The following is a 16,334-nucleotide window of genomic DNA, read 5'->3' as shown; positions in this document are numbered from 1 at the left end:
ATTTACAATTAAAGCCCTCCATCTGTGCTTTGGTGACTATAGTCAACTTCCCCAATGTTTTTTCATATATAGAAAACATAGACCCTTAGCTAGGCACAGTAGCATCTTCCTGTAATCCCAGCTCTTGGGAAGCAGACTTGAAGGACTGTCTCAAGTTTGAGGCTTGGTCTGTATAGCAAGTTCCAGTTGAGTCAAGGCTATGTAATGAGCACCTATCTCAAAAACCAAACCAAACCAAACCAAACCAAACCAAACCAAACCAAACCAAACCAAACCAAAGCCTATAACCTTGCAATATGTAGCATGCACACTTTAAGCTAATTAGAATAAAGATTGGTTGATTTTTTCAATCTTCTGGCCATGTTTCTATGAAATAAGATTATAAATTGTTGATTTTTCCTTACTTTCAAAGATACATGGATATTTTTAATATTTGTAGAGATAGAGGTGGAAGAATCTTACATGTTTATAGTTGTGCTAGCAGGTGATTGTAGCAGGTGGGTAAAGGCAAAAGATAAGAAATTGCCTAGCAAAACTTAACTCCTTCTTAAAGTTGGAAGACACTGACTCAAACATAATTAGGAATGAATATTGAGATTAGCATTGCAGACCTGTATAAAGTCTGTTGTGGCTGTCTCTTCCTCCTCCTCCTTCTCAGAAAAAAATAAAAGAAAACAAACATTGGACAATTCTGGAAATTTTATTTACACCATGACTCCTCTGTCTAAGCAAGAAAGAGGAAGAGTCCAATATGAACAAATTGTCATAGCTCTTTGAGACATCTCGACTTTGTGTTTCAGCAATGATCATGCAACTTCCCACAGCCATGCTGATAAAGCACAAGGCAAACCTCAAAAACATCAATTCCCAAGTTCAAAGAACAGCCATGGGCTCTCAGGTTAAGAGATATTTGGCTTTCTGGCAATGATTTTTCTGTGGAGCTGAAAATCCCTCTAAGCAAGAAGCAAACATTTACATCAGTTTTATCAGGATTCAACAAAATTATTCTGTGTAGGTTTTGATGTACTGGGGTAGACTTTTTTTTTAAGATTTAAATTGCTTATAGTCATATGAGAACTGTTTCAGTGAGTCAACACCTTGATAAATAATATTTTGTTTGCAACTTCTCTCCTCACAAAAGACATCTTCAGGGCACCCGCTCTGGCTGTTTTGAATGGCATTAACCTGGAAAGGGCATTCTCCACATTCACTCATTTTTCGCGCTGAGTCTCCCTTTAGTAGTTTGGCCAAGCCCTCTTTATCTTGGGACACAGGAAAAAGACTTTTATTCTTGTTTTGAAAGTCTTGCTGATTTGCCGAACAAACCTCCAGCTTGATCTTTTTTTTCTTTTGTAAGTTACATAAGTCGTGCTGTGGGAACTAACATCTTGTCACTCATTGTCCTAAAGCTAGAGCCAAACTGGTGAGAAACCACCTACTGCTGAACTTCAAGCCCGTGCCAAAGAGGCAAGAGCGACACGCTGTTCTGTTGTGCCCTTGAGTGATCAAACAGTTCCAAGAGCAAACAGGAGCTTCAGCAGCGGGAATCAGAGGGCTTCAGGAGCCCAGCAGAGTGCAGAGAAGCCGGGGGGGTGGGGGGGTTGGGGGGGTGGTTTCTTAAGGTGAGGCGACACTGGCAGATACAGGCACATTTGCTTTGCTTTTTGGTTCAGGGTGCTTGAACACCCCCAGAGGAGGCAGGCTGATGTTGTTTAGTGGGTGGAGGAGCAGCAGAGCCCCACAGCAAGGGCGCTTTCTGTTCTCACTTGCTGTTTACTTGCCAATATTTATGTACACAGTTGTTGTTCTGGGACAAGCCAAGGTATTTCAGTCTCTTGTGTGCCTTCACATACACGTCACGTTGGTGAACATATGTGCTCCACCATGACCACTTCCTCACTTCTAGTTAAGGCCTTCCAGACTATCTTTTATGGAGGGAATGAAAGAATTTTCTAGAGAACTGATTTGAATAATGGAGTGAATCAGAAACAATCATTTTAAAGTCACTTGGTCATTTTAGGAAGTTGTTTATGTTGACTGAAACAAAAATTTCAATTTTGCAGAGCACTGAGAGGAAGTAGCTTGGCAGAATTTTCTTTGCAAGATCAATAATTTAGTTAAAAGTGAATAATAACTTTAAATTCATGCAGTTCTTCTCTTTGAAGGTACAGAACCAATATTTCCTTAATTGTCCTATAAATCAAAACTTTAGAGTTCCACTAGGTCTTAGAGGTACAGAGAGGGGATAGCTGCTGTTTCTAGTCACAGAGTTTGTGCTTTTATATTCCTCACAGATTGACACCGTCACTGAGTCACAGACTTCAAAATATTGAAAAAATTATTAGATTTGGTAAGTAATGGGCTCATAGCATTGGAAGTGGGGTGGGCATTAATGCATGCATAAAATAGAGCATTTCTAATCTCTTGTCTTCAGTGTATGAAACAGCCTGCCCGGTTTATAAACAGAAGTATAAAAGCTGGAGACTGATGTATGAGACCATGAGCTTTGAGGAAGTGTTCTCTTCTGGGATGCAGACGGCTGACTTCTTAGTCATCACACTGAAGCTTTAAAGAGACTAGAGAGGTTGAAGGGATGCTTTCATGAGAACATTCATTCCTGCAGCTCCATGCTTAAACCACACTACAAGGCCCTTCCTGATATCATCATCCCAGGGCGCAGGAGCTCAACATGAATCTGGGCGACACAAATGTTGGGTGCACACCAGCTCCTCTCTGCTCTTATCCTGGGTTATTCTCCACTAGGTTCTTGTTTGTGAAAGGGCGATACTATTCCTTGAGCCTCTATGGACTTATGACATGTGTTGCCCTCTTTTCCTGCCTTCTCTTTGACCTTCATGATAATTATTAATTTATACAGTTATAAATATTAATGGATTCAGGGTGACATTTCTATACATGCTTATTGTCATGCTTCAGTCAATCTGCCCTTCTTACTTTTCCATTCTCTTCCTCTCCCCTTTGAATTCATTCTGTTCACTGTTTTCACTATAGTGTTTTTGTTTTAAGTCCTCTCCTTTACATGAGAGAAAAAACATGTCTTTCTGTATCCAATGTACTTCTCTTAACGAGATGACCTCTGGTTTCATGCATTCTGCGTTTGCTCGTTACTGTGTATTCCTGGCTCCCTTTCTTTCTTTGGTCTGTGCTCCTGTCTAATCAGTCATGGCTCTACTTCTCCATAGTTTGTCCCTGTCTCCTCTTCATCAACATGCAGATTCCTTGGGTGCAGAGACTGATTTGTTCAGGTCTGTGTGCCCAGCATCTATCAGAGACCCTGGCAGATAACAGGTGCTCCATAAAGGTATACGGAATGGAAAAAATGAATTATGAGAAGATCTATGGTCAATTTTAAGTGCATTGACGTTGGATTATGAGTGTGAGAGCCTATCATCACAAAAAATTCCTGAAAGTGTTTTCTTCTTTATGAGTTGTTCGTCGTTCACGTTGCTTTCTTAAACAGCTTTAAATGCACTACACTTATGAGCCTGAGATTATTCAACCCCCACCTCGAAATGTGTGAACAGTGTTGACAGCTGGAGCCTTGTGAGTTTCCTTCCCTGTATAACTATCTTGGCTGATGTTAACCAATGCATAATGACAAGGGTGAGCCTGTGTGCACCTTGGCAATAATACTCATATTTGAGGTCCAGCATCTGAACAAGGGGACGGGGAATGAAAGTCTGATATACAGCTTTTGGTGTGGTAGAAATGAATCTGGAAACCTAATAAAGTGGCTCATTTAGAGTCAATGATTTAAAATGAGAGGCAGAGTAGCTCCAGTGAGTGACTTGGAAGGCAGCAGATCAGGACTTAAATCAAAGGGCGGCCTTCACTCTTGTTCCCAACCCAGGCACCTGTCAGTTTTCACCTGCCTTCTTTCCCCCTGGCACATGATTGACATCTATTCATTGGCGGTGTGGTAACTGCTCATGTGTAGCCATTCTATCCTTCGCAGCAGGTTGCGAACTCCTCCAGAATAGTGTACTGTCGAGGGGACAATCTGTAATGTAGTAAGTCTGTTATGAACCTCCTTGTATTTAGTGGAAGCACACAGAAAGTTTGTTAGCCAATCCTTTCTAACACGGAAGGCAGAAGTAACTTTCAAGAGATGGAGAATGAAAATAGTTCCAAATCCTTGCCTTTATTCTCTAAAAGGCAAAGGAATTCATCAATTATTTGACGTTTTCATTATCTCCCTTTTAGATTCCCCATAGTGCCAACTTACGGCAGATTTTTCTTCTATTGAAGGGTTACTATGTCTGAAGATAAAATAAGTGAAATACTGAAATGTTTCTGTGACTCCTGGGTTTAATATTTGTAAATAATGTGTTGTGACTCATTTCCCAGGAAAAACAAATGCTTTAGCTTCAAAAGCTGTCTGTTAAATGGAGAGACAGGTGTATTGTGTTTACAAGGGATATGACATTATAAACTCAGCCAGAACAACCCATCCAGATGTGCAGTGATCTGTATCCATGAACCCAGAGGATGCTGTCACAAGCTTTATGGGTAATTTTTATTTTTGAGTGTTCAGACACCTTAGCAGCCAACTGGAATGGGGCCAATATCAGTGACAACACACAGATGAAAAACCATTATCTAATCAACTTCCATCAAACCAGTCAGTGGTAAATAGTGCTTCCTCGAAACACTTATTACAGATAACATTTTGGTTGTTAAATTTATGAAGTGTAAAGTTACGTAACTTCTTTCTTGAAAAAGTCAAGACTGAATTTTCATACCCACGTCCACCCACAAACACAGTTCAGCAGGAGGAGCACTAATAAGGTCATTTGACAAAAATAAATCACACAAATTGTATTTAGCAATTTTCAACATTTACCGAGAAAGTCCATACAGGGGGCATGGCCTTGCCAATTATGAAAAATGTTATCCTGAATAATTAGCAGAATGTGTTGACAAAAAATGTCAGCATGAGAGGAGGCAGCATGCTTTATCTACTGGTGTGTGAGAGAAACCTTTTTGAACCCAAATTTTTGCTAATTTAACATGTTTTCATATTACTATAAATCGCTACTGCAAATTTGTTAAAGACATTGTGGTCTTAGAAGAAACTATTTCTGTTCTATATCATGATATGCAATATCAATTATTTGGGTGGTAGAATGGCTAGTCTATTCCTCTGTCTCAGAATTAGGCATTCCATAAAATGAGGAAATCTTCACCCCACCCAAATTCCCTTGTAGATATGCCTTGGAACTACCTCAGTCATAGTCCTCTGTCCTTATATGTATAAAATTGAGTTTCCTAGGCTCTACCTCTTGCCGGTCCCATTGACTCTTGTTTGAGAAACCTAGTCTCCTAATACACACAGTAATGATGACACTGATGGGCAATTTGGCTGCTTAGCTGCTCTAGGAATCTACTATTACATGGGTGCCTTTGAATACACATACAAGAAGAATTCCTGAACAGAATACACGATGGAATATTGAATGTTATATAAATGACCATTATTTTAATGTTACAGTGTAGCATCTCCCTTTGACTTAATAGATATCAGAATCAAAAGGAGTTTTGAGGTATACAGAGTTGGTGCCTGCCTCCATCATTTGTGTGATAGAAAGTCTTCATGGGTTATCAGCAGCAACCTAAATCAAATGTACAAGATTAGTTCCTAAGTTGGGAAACTCCTTTTCTTTCATTGCAGTATTTAACCCTGACTGTGGACCTAGCGTGTTTCCCATGCCTCCACTGGGCATCTCTGCTGCTGCCTCCTCCTCTACTAGAGTTCATTTAGTTTCCTTCACTTCTTTAAATGGAAACTTCTTATATCACATCTTTATTTGCTTCTTTCTAGTCCACCGTTATCCTTCCTCACTGCTCCATTGTATTTATGCCAAATAGTTCTCAAGATCATTTTCTCTCTCTTGAAATACTGAAACACATTCTCCTATCCATACACTCATCCATCCATCTTTCCATCCATCCAACCCTCCATCCATTAATCTACCCACCTCTTCCTCCATCCATCCACTCACCCACCCATTCATCCCTCTATCCATCCATCCACCCACCTACCCATCATTCAAACACCCACAAAATTCCCATCCATTCATGAAGCCATCTACCCATGCATGCATGCATCCACCCATCCATCCATCCATCCATCTGTCTTTCTGTCCATCTATTCATGCATGTTTTGTGTGCTTTATAGTTTATTCAACACATGGAAACCACACAAACATTTTCCTATGAATTGTCTTTCTTTTCATTCCTGTGAATTGCAGCATAATTATCATGGTACTTGGGATCCAAAACTTGAACTTCATATTGAATTTACCTTCACTGCAACATCTGATTAATTAAGTTCTGTCATCTTTTTTCTTATTAACATGTTTTGTGTCTCTTTCTTATTGACAACTCTCAATTTATGTGTTTTATTATCTTTTTTACAGAAAGTTAATACAACTTTTTGATATGCTTTGAAACCCCCTTTTTGATAGCAATTTATTTGCCTTTAAATTTATTTTACAAAAATATATTTTCTTCTCATTATAACTCCATTGTTTCCAAAGTTATCTGTTTTCTGTGCTCAACATCTATTGACTAGAATTAAAATATGGTCCATCAATGTCTCTGCTAGTAAACACCCAAAGAAAATATACCAAAACTTCACCCAAACTCACTGCAACATTATTCATATAGACAAGATATGAAAATTATCTAAGACTCTATTGCCAAAGAATGGTCTCTCTCTCTCTCTCTCTCTCTCTCTCTCTCTCTCTCTCTCTCTCTCTCACACACACACACACACACACACACACAATCACAATCAGCCTTAAAAACAGAAGATCCTGCCATTTGTGACAATAATATATGAACAATGAGATATGTATGTTAAATGAACTGATGCACAGAAAACCAAATCATGCATATTATAACTTAAATATGGAATGTTAAAAATTAAAGCACATAGAAAAGGCAAAATGATGGTCATCAGAGGTGGGGGTGGAGAAATCAGAAAATGTTAAGTCAAAGGTTTTCATCTTTCAGCTACACAAGATAACTTCAGAGTTTTAATGTGCTCTGCCAGCAATTTTCCATTGTGTATTGGACAAACAACATTGGAGTAGCTTTAGGGTGCTCTAAACACACATACACAAACACTCACAAAAGTCAGTACAAACTGATGTGCATGCTAACTTGCTTAGTGAGAACAATCATTTCACTATACACACAAACATCTGAACATGGTATACAGCTTAAATATATATGACTAAATCTTGAATTTGTGCTCGTTGTTTGAGATTCTAATTAATCCCAGAGCACATGTATAAGACATCCATTTGTCTTTAAGAATTGGTAAACAAATTATTGGGTGAATTCTATTATAATAGAAACATTTTCGTGCATTTAATCTAGTTACTTGGGATTCCCTATGCTAATTTCTTGTAATTTTCAAAGCCCAGATTAAATAACATCTACATTATAGTGTTTTCCCTCATCTCAGGTGATGATGTCTTTTCAATTGAAATCCCACATAGCTTGCTTTTCTGAATAACTTGTGTGGAAAGTAGTCACTTGTTACATTTTCAATTCCCTTCTTGCTTATTTTGGCTTCAATTTAATCTTTAATATATCATTTCATAATCTCATATGGGTGTGCATGCTCTGACGCTGGTGATTAAATCTTCAACTTTTTTGAAGTCTCCTCAGTGTTTTTTTTTTTTTTTTTTTTTTTGGTTTTTCGAGACAGGGTTTCTCTGTGTAGCTTTGCGCCTTTCCTGGAACTCACTTGGTAGCCCAGCTGGCCTCGAACTCACAGCGATCCGCCTGCCTCTGCCTCCCAAGTGCTGGGATTAAAGGCGTGCGCCACCACCGCCCGGCTCCTCAGTGTTTTATATAGCTATTAGGTACCTAGAAAAAGTGTGAGAAATGATCAAGAGTACTGTGTGTATATTACACAGAAAATAAGATGGTATTACTTTCTAGTGCAAATTAAGCCCAACACTGACAATAAATCATTTGAAATAAATACAATCAAATTTTATATAAATTAACCATTATGTGAACATTTTCCATCTTCATCACACTCAAAGCCCATCCTTGCACTTTATGAATATCCAACACCTTTGGCAGTTGCAAAGAGTTACTAAAAATGAAAGTCACGGGAGTTTCTTAAAGAGGTGAGACATGTTCTTCAAAGTAGTTTCACCATAATATATCTTCTGGCTTGGGGGATTTTGATTTTTGTCAGTTTGATCCCAGGGCAAAAGTTGAATATTAATATAAAGAAATAAAATACAAAGCCCATGATTCACTGGATCTGAAGTCCTATTAATGTACAGTTCCATTAAATAATGAAATAATTCAAAATTTAATATAATAAAATGTTAAAAATGAAGTCACTGTGGGATAACTGGTGACTTCCAAGAATACACATTATGGTTTTGTGGGTCAGAAGTCCAGGATGAGTCTAGCCTGGAGCTAACTAAACTCAAAGCACCTGAAAACTGAGCTCCTTTCTGAAGACCTAGGGGAGATTTCCAGAACACACTCACATTCCTTAGACCCATTCTTCCATCTTCACAACCAGTGGCACCGAGAGCCAAACCCTCTTATGTCTTTGTTACTCTTCTTCATTCTACAAAAGAGAGACTTGGACCATAGTCAGAAATATTGATAAATTTAGCTCTGGTATATTGGGCCAACCCAGAGAATCCAGAATATGCTTTTTTTTTTCAAGGTCTTCAATTATTCACATCTGCAAAGTCTGCTTTCCTATTAGGTAATGTAGTCCTGGATTCCAAGGATTAGGAGATGGATGCCTTGAAGAGCCAGTATCTGGTTTGTGAAAGCAATGTGTTTTACACATCTATAACATCAGATGCATTTTCAATGGAGTATATTCCAATTAGTAGTAACTCTAAACTTCCTACAGTTGTAAAATATTAGAACAAGAAGGGTCCATGGAGGCTGTGTGTAGTAGTTAACATTCACAATAGTGCCCAGAGGTCCTCACCTCTGGGTTCTGAGCCCTTGCACTGTCCCTTCCTAAACAGAACCATGGGAACAGTAGAATACAGTGAATTTGTGAGTAAGTGAATGACTTCTGAGAATCAGTCATTAAAACATTGTAGGTGTCGCCAGGTGGTGGTGGTGCATGTCTTTAATCCCAGCGCTCGGGAGGCAGAGCCAGGCAGATCTCTGTGAGTTGGAGACTAGCCTGGCCCACAGAGCGAGATCCAGGACAGGCACCAAAACTACACTGAGAAACCCTGTCTCGAAAAAAACCAAAAAAGAAAAGAAAAGAAAATATTGTAGGTGTCATCTGGATTTTTCAAGACACAGAAAACTAAGTGCTGTATGAAAGAAGACTCTCAAGCATCCTTAAGAAGGTTCCTATGAGGGGAAGCATGCCCTCTGCCAGTAGCTGCTCATATGATTGAGCATGTTGACAGTTCCAAGCAAGACTTTACATGACTTCATCCTGACTGACATTAAAACTAGGACTGTACTAGAGACTCTGAGAATTCCCAAGCTTAGCCTCTTTGGAATTCCCGACCTGTAGTAATCCACCATGAAGGAAGAGCTTGCTTTGGCTCACAGTTTGAGGATACAGTCCACCATAGTGGGGTAAGCATAGCACCAGGAGCCTGGGTTGGTTGGTCACACTGCATTGACAGTCAGAAAGCAGGGAGAGATGAATGCTGTGTTCAGCTGTCTTTCATCTTTTTATTGAATGGTATGCACATTAGATGGTTATTCCCACATCAATTAACCCAAACTAGAGATTCCTTCACAGACATGCCCAGAAATTTATCTCCTAGATGACCCTAGATGCTGTCAAGTTGACAATTGAGATTAACCCTGGCAGTTCCTCAGTAGAAGTCTGTCACCCTTATGATCTTTAGTGGTCACATATTTGTGTTCCTGTCATTACTGTCTCCCTGTGAGATGAGAAGTCTGTAGTTGTTAAGGGCGCTAAGCCTCTAATAACATATGTGTCCTCTTCTAGCCTATTCCTCATGTCATGGGTAAGCATCATCCATGGAATGTCCCTTTTGTGGCAGAACTTGCCAGGATGTCAGGGTCTACACACTAGGTCCCAGAGATCCCCAAGAGACGACAGTTGTTTTGTGGCATACAGACAAACCCCCAAATACCTTGTAGTATAAGTTAAAGCTAAGGGTGAAAGAAGGAGAATATCTTCAGAGACAGGGCCTGGCTTTTATGGTACCTCAAGTTGTTACACAGAAAACTTTGGGTGCACATATTTCAAATTAGTACCAAGCCTGCGAAGTTGTGATGAAAGTATTTTTTTCCCATGTAAGTGGATACAATACATTGTGTTGAATAATTTTTGCTGGAGTTCTAACTTTTACTTATTTATATACATGGTATATGAACCCCCATTTGTTGTCTTCTCCATACCATGCAGCATTTCTAATAGGTTGGCCAAGAATTCTCTGTATATAGATCCATATACAAACTCCCAAGATGTGCATGGTGAGTAAAGGAGCAGTGTGTGGTGGGGCTATGATGAAAACATTTCCCAGCATTGGCCTTTCTCTTGTACCTTTCATTCTTTATGCCTATAACGTTGGTTCTTGGGTACATGAAATTACTTTTAGACATTGCATATACCAAGTATTTATTAGATAGGTTTTAAAAGGCTTTGAAAAGTATTGCTACTTGTAATTATCTGACAGCAGTCAAATTTCTGGAATGGATTTCTTGTCCCAGCTAGATTCTAAGAGAACTAAATTTTGATGTATTTCAGGTTATTTTTTCTTAAAATAAAGTGGGGTGGTGGTGGTGCACGTCTTTAATTCCAGCACTTGGGAGGCAGTGGCTGGTGGATCTCTGTGAGTTTGTGGCCAGCCTGGACTACAAAGTGAGTTCTAGAGCAGTCAAGGCTACATGGAGAAACCCTGTCTTGAAAAAAAAAATCCCTTTATTTTGAGATGATTATATTCATATGCAGCTATAAGAAACAATCCAGAGATTACTATTGTACCCTCTACCCAGTTTGGCCCACTACATCTTGAAAAGCTATAGCACAAGGTCACAAACAGGATATTGTCCTTGATATAGTCAGGACAGTCCAGTCCATCGCAGCAAGGATCCTTGTGTTGTGTGTTGTCCTTTTGTATCCATACCCACATTCTGCCCCATCATCTTGATCTGAGGCGACCATTAATCTATCCTCTACTCCTACAGTTTCTCATTTGAAGATTTTCAGTTCTTTGATTTTTTTTTTGAGACAGGATCTCTCCATGTAGCCCTGGCAGTCTTAAAACTCACAGAGATCCACCTGCCTCTGCTTTCCAAGTGCTGGGATTAAATGGTGCATGTACTTCCTGTTTTTATTTTTATTTTTTTGTTAACTAATATTATTTCCTTCTTGGGTCTCTGAGGGAGTTGAAGATTAGTTAGTTATAGTTGAAGATTAATTAGGATAGAAAGTGAATTAGATACAATAGGATAGATAATGGAATTATTTTCTCTGAATTTATCAAATACAAATGAACTAGACATTGTTTAGGTATTTATTACTTGTACATATTGTATATAGTTATTGTACTTTTGTATATAGTTTTTCTTATGTTAGTTATAAGCTTTTTCCTTTTTTCTTTTTATTAAAATAGAAAAGGGGAATATGGTGATATTTTATTTGTATTAAAATGTTGTTTGTATGTTAATAAATAAAGTTAATAAACATCTGGCTTAAGACATTTAAGTTCTTAACAATCTTCTTTGTTCACTTCCCTCAGCCCAGAATTTATTAAATGTTCTCCCAGGATGAATAAATGGATACCAGCTTTACCTTCTTAAAAACAAAAATCTCAGGACTGGAGAGGTGACTCGGTGGGTGAGAGCCCTTGGTGCTCTTGTAGAGGACCCTGGTTTGGTTCTTAACACTTGCATGGTGTCTTACAACCATCTGTAACTCCAGTTCCATGGGGATCAGAAGATCTCTTCCAGTCTCTGAAGGCACAAGACACACAAGTAGTGTGCGTACATGCATGCAGGCAAACACTCATACATATAAAATAATATAAACAAATCTTGAAAAGCTATCTAGGCAGGTTTCCCTAAGACCTAAAACACACCTGTGAGGTGGGCTACTGCAAGAGTATTTTACCAAGTCTTTCAAGGGTTGTAAAGCAGACATAACTATTGGGATCCATGCTCAGAGCTTGGATCCATTTATTGCTGGAGTCAGTTAGATAAATAGCACTGAAAGTCCTTGGACATACTGGTTCAGTAGTGTTGTGGTTTGAATGTGAGATGTCCCCCAGGGACTCATGCATTTGGACACTGGTTTCCCAGGTGCTGGTGGCTTGTGAAGGCTATGGAAACATTAGGAGGTGGAGCCTTTTTTGAAGAAAGTGGGTCACTGGGTCAGGAGGGCCCTGCAGCTTTCCAGCCAACTTGACTTCTTCTCTCTTTCTGCCTCCCAGCTGTGGGTGTGGTGTGGCTGCCTACCCCATTTGCCACGCCTTTTCTGGTGGGCTGTATACTCTCTGGGAGCCAAAATAAATCTTTCCTTCCTTAGAGTGCTTCTTGTCAGATATGTTACCATGACAATGAAAAACTTAATTATTGAAAATAAATGGTTATAACACAAACACTATCAGAGAAATAGAATGATTGGATAATTGAAAGAGATTTCGCCTTAAATTCTTTCTCGGAGAAATGCCGTGTTTCAGATGTTCTAATAATTGTTGAATCCTGTCTGCTTGGTGCCCTTTACTCTCTTTTGACTTTGCTTAGTTTTTATGTTTAACAGTGGTTTCAGTCTTTGATTTTGTCCTTGTTTTCCAGGTCTGAAAGGTGCTTCATCAAGAACCACAGTGTCATAAAATGAAGTCAATAAATTTATACTGAGCATCAGAATTGGAAGGCAGAAAGAAAAGCGCAACTCGTTCTCCTCAAGCAGTTGAACTTTCACGAGGATAACTAATCTGTTGCCTGTTGTTTTAGTAGTTTGATTAAATTATCTGATCACAATAATTATTCAAGATCACTTTGGTATTCACTGCGAATAAAATAATAGGAAGATGTGTTTTTGTCTTGAGACAGGGAGAGAGTATAGGAAATCAGTTGTCCTACTCTTTGATCATTAATTTTCCTGTTGATGTTTAATATGCTTTTATTGCCCTGAGGTAAAGTGAACAACGTGAACGAAGGGGAACGCCATGGTTTCAATAACTACCCCCACAAGCCAGTGTGTTGACGGTTTATTCCTCTTCTAATGGTGCTACTGAGAGGGCCTGGGAGCTCTAAGAGTCAGAGCCTGATGGAAGGAAGTTAGACCACTGGTGGGTGTTCTGGGACTAGATATTAAGACTTTGGGACCTTCGTCCCTATTAGGCTAACTGTCTGCCCAAGGGGAACAAACCCCCTCTATCATTATGTTCCTACCTGCACTGAGCCTCCACAGGCCCAAAGCAACAGTGTTAAGTGAAACTGAACTAGAAACTCAGACAATGGGCTCAAATTATTCTTCTCTTCTCTGTTTATTTTGTCACCATAATATAAAGCTAGTCAATGCAAGGGTTCAATACATGAGTTCTCAGAGGATCAATGGTGATGTGTCATAGGACAACTCTTACAACCTGATCTTTGGCCATCTTCTTGTCCTTACCCATCTACTGTTTCAATGTAGATATTATATCTATATCATCTCCTATGCAGAGACCATGAAATGATGCAGGTCCTGATCTACTGTGGCCCATTAAGCCTATGTGTGGGCACTGCTAACAGTGAAAGAGGCTCCATCATTAGCTATTAGGGTTTTTGATCTGAAGGACTTGCACATTCCATGAGTAGAGTCAGTGTTCTATGGTTTGCATTTATTGACTTGTTATTGTTAATAATTCTTATTCATGTTGTGAGTCTGAGTATAGTTTCTATAAGTTTACTTTTAAGTTCTTCAAGTTCAACTTTCATATTTCATTTGCATTTCTACCACTGTCTCATATTTTTTTCCATTCTTAGCAGAAATGAAACATATTATTTTACTATTCTTAGTGGAAATTAAACTAGCATTGAAGCACACTTGAGTAATGTCAAATTGGCCCTGCATCAATCTTATGAAAGAATATGGAATATATATGGTTAAGATGAAAATTCTTTCAGAATAAGCGAAGTTAATTTCATAGCCATGTCTTAATAAGTGAGCCTTGAATTTTCCTATTTTATCAAAAGGATTTCTGTGATGTATATTAAAATTCTTAAATTAAAACTTTCATATTAATAACACCGGCTTGCTATGAGTTCTACTCACAGAAAGAGTGGCAAGCAAATGGTTCTTGCATTTTTATATAGTAAAGAAAAGAAGTAGAAAGTATGAAGTTTCAGGTTGAGAAAAATCACAGGAAGGGTATTACAAAGGTCGGGAATAGTTTTCTTAGCTTTATACTTAGAAAATAAGTTTCAACCATCAGTTTTAATTTAGTTAATTTTTTGCACATTTGAACATTGAAGTGTTTCTTATCAATATGCATATTTGAAATGCAAGAGTGAGAAAGGATGATTTCTATATTGTTCTCAACCTTCTGTAATTAAGGACTCCATACCTCAACTCTATGCATTTTAATTGAGATTGAATTATTTGATAGTGTACAACATCACATGCTTGTACATTATGGTGTACTCCTTAAGAAGTGACTGTAAAGCTAAAAGGCAAATAAATACAGTTTCATTGTACAGAACATTAGGTTTTAGGCTTGTAATTGGTTGAAATGCATATGAAAAAGAATATGACTGATGTCTGACAGACCTTTACTCACTAATACAACTGCCTGGAAAATATGCATCTTTCATTTTAACCTAGAATTGTTCAAGCCAACATATATTATCTGTTTTCCATTTACAGAGTATTTTCTTCAGAGCCATGTTTAGAAACACATATATAAAAATAAACCTTAAATTTTGCTTCCCTGAAATAGCTTAAGGTCTAGTAAAGGAGATAAAATGACAACACACAGATAAATATCAAGTTATTTATAGCCCTTTTACATAATGTATCTGATGCTGTAAACAACAAATAGTCACTTGGGTGCACTTGGCCAGGTCTTTTAGATTCTGAATTCATGCTTGAATACTAAATTTAATTAATACGCCACGAACAATGACAATGGAACCTGGTAAGATGAAGCATTAGCCACACTTCCACTGAGACTCAAGTTTAATGAACTTGTTCTAGCTGGATACAAAATAATTAGCTAACCAGTATTGGGAAGGTCAGGTATTTTATAATATCTCATAAATATAGAGACCACAGCTATAATTATAAAAATAATACTGTAATTTTGCACCTACAAGGTTAATTTTGTATTACAAAAGTAAATTGAGACCTTGGGTATCTCAACCTTGTGTGATTTAATGTGCAATCACTGAACAGTATTTTTAGCTTGGTTTTCAGCTAATCCTCAGGAGATGCTGAAGAGGGGTGTTGAGTGTGTGTTGATGAACTGCCTGGACAACTAAGGTACCCTCCAGTGTGTTAGGACCATGAATGTGTTATAAAAACAAAATGAAGGTACCACAATTTGTATATCACCACAACATTTGTGAAACTCCAGACACCTCCAGGAGATTAATCCCTGCCTATCCTTCTGGGACAGGATTGTAGTGTGCAGGTTTATTGCATTTTACAAGTGGGATAAATAACTAGTTTTGGGTTGGTTGCAGAATGAGGGATAAAACAACTTTCTTTATTTCTCATACTATAATTTAGCAACTGCTTTTCCTAAACAAGTCATTATTTTCTTTCCTATAAGAGTCTAAAATTATTTCTTACTTTGAAATCTTATCTTTGGGGATAGTCTCTTTCTTCTATGTCAAGAAATTTTGGCCTCACAGCAGGTACATACAGTACTTGGTAGTTTTAAAGTTTCTAATAATTTTATTTTATAAGCACAGCTGACACTGGATGGCTTTCCATATTCCAGAGTGTTGATTCATGAGTGTCTCTACGCATGGGTACACTGAACACTCACTTTCGCTTCCATGCATCCATGCACCTTTCGAACACATTTTCTCACTTGGAACAACAAAGGTACAGTTTTCTGACTTTTACAAATGAGACGTGTTGTAGAATCAGCAAAAACTAGTTTCAACTCCTCTGAGAAACTTGTTATGCAGACATAGTTTATGATGAGCATAAATAATAGTAATAATTTATTTTCTGATGCATAATGCTAGAGCAAAAGCCATCTGGGCAGGCAAACATTTGTTACCTGTGTGGAACGTTCATCAAACTCGGCTTCTACCCAGAGATAATGGATACGTAAATAGATTTTTTTCTTTTACCTGAATGCACCCAAAGGTTTAGA

At 38.2% G+C, this 16,334-nt stretch overlaps 1 long non-coding RNA gene across 2 annotated transcripts; it reads left to right on the top strand.

Annotated features, from left to right (window-relative positions):
- The first annotated feature begins 1,634 nt into the window (after positions 1-1,634).
- Positions 1,635-13,008, top strand: LOC128106328 (uncharacterized). Of its 2 annotated transcripts, none has more exons than XR_008216660.1 (2): positions 1,635-2,350; positions 12,817-13,008. It is a non-coding gene; the product is annotated as an uncharacterized LOC128106328 (long non-coding RNA). The 2 variants fall into 2 exon arrangements; XR_008216659.1 differs by lacking the exon at positions 12,817-13,008 and adding an exon at positions 2,435-6,372.
- Positions 13,009-16,334: the final 3,326 nt, after the last annotated feature.

The sequence above is a fragment of the Peromyscus californicus genome, unplaced genomic scaffold (genome assembly GCF_007827085.1).
Source record: "Peromyscus californicus insignis strain IS unplaced genomic scaffold, ASM782708v3 Scaffold_9__1_contigs__length_137607984, whole genome shotgun sequence".
NCBI classification, from domain to species: domain Eukaryota; kingdom Metazoa; phylum Chordata; class Mammalia; order Rodentia; family Cricetidae; genus Peromyscus; species Peromyscus californicus.
The sequence above is the reverse complement of the archived record's forward strand: the minus strand, read 5'-3'. Positions and strand labels throughout refer to the sequence as shown.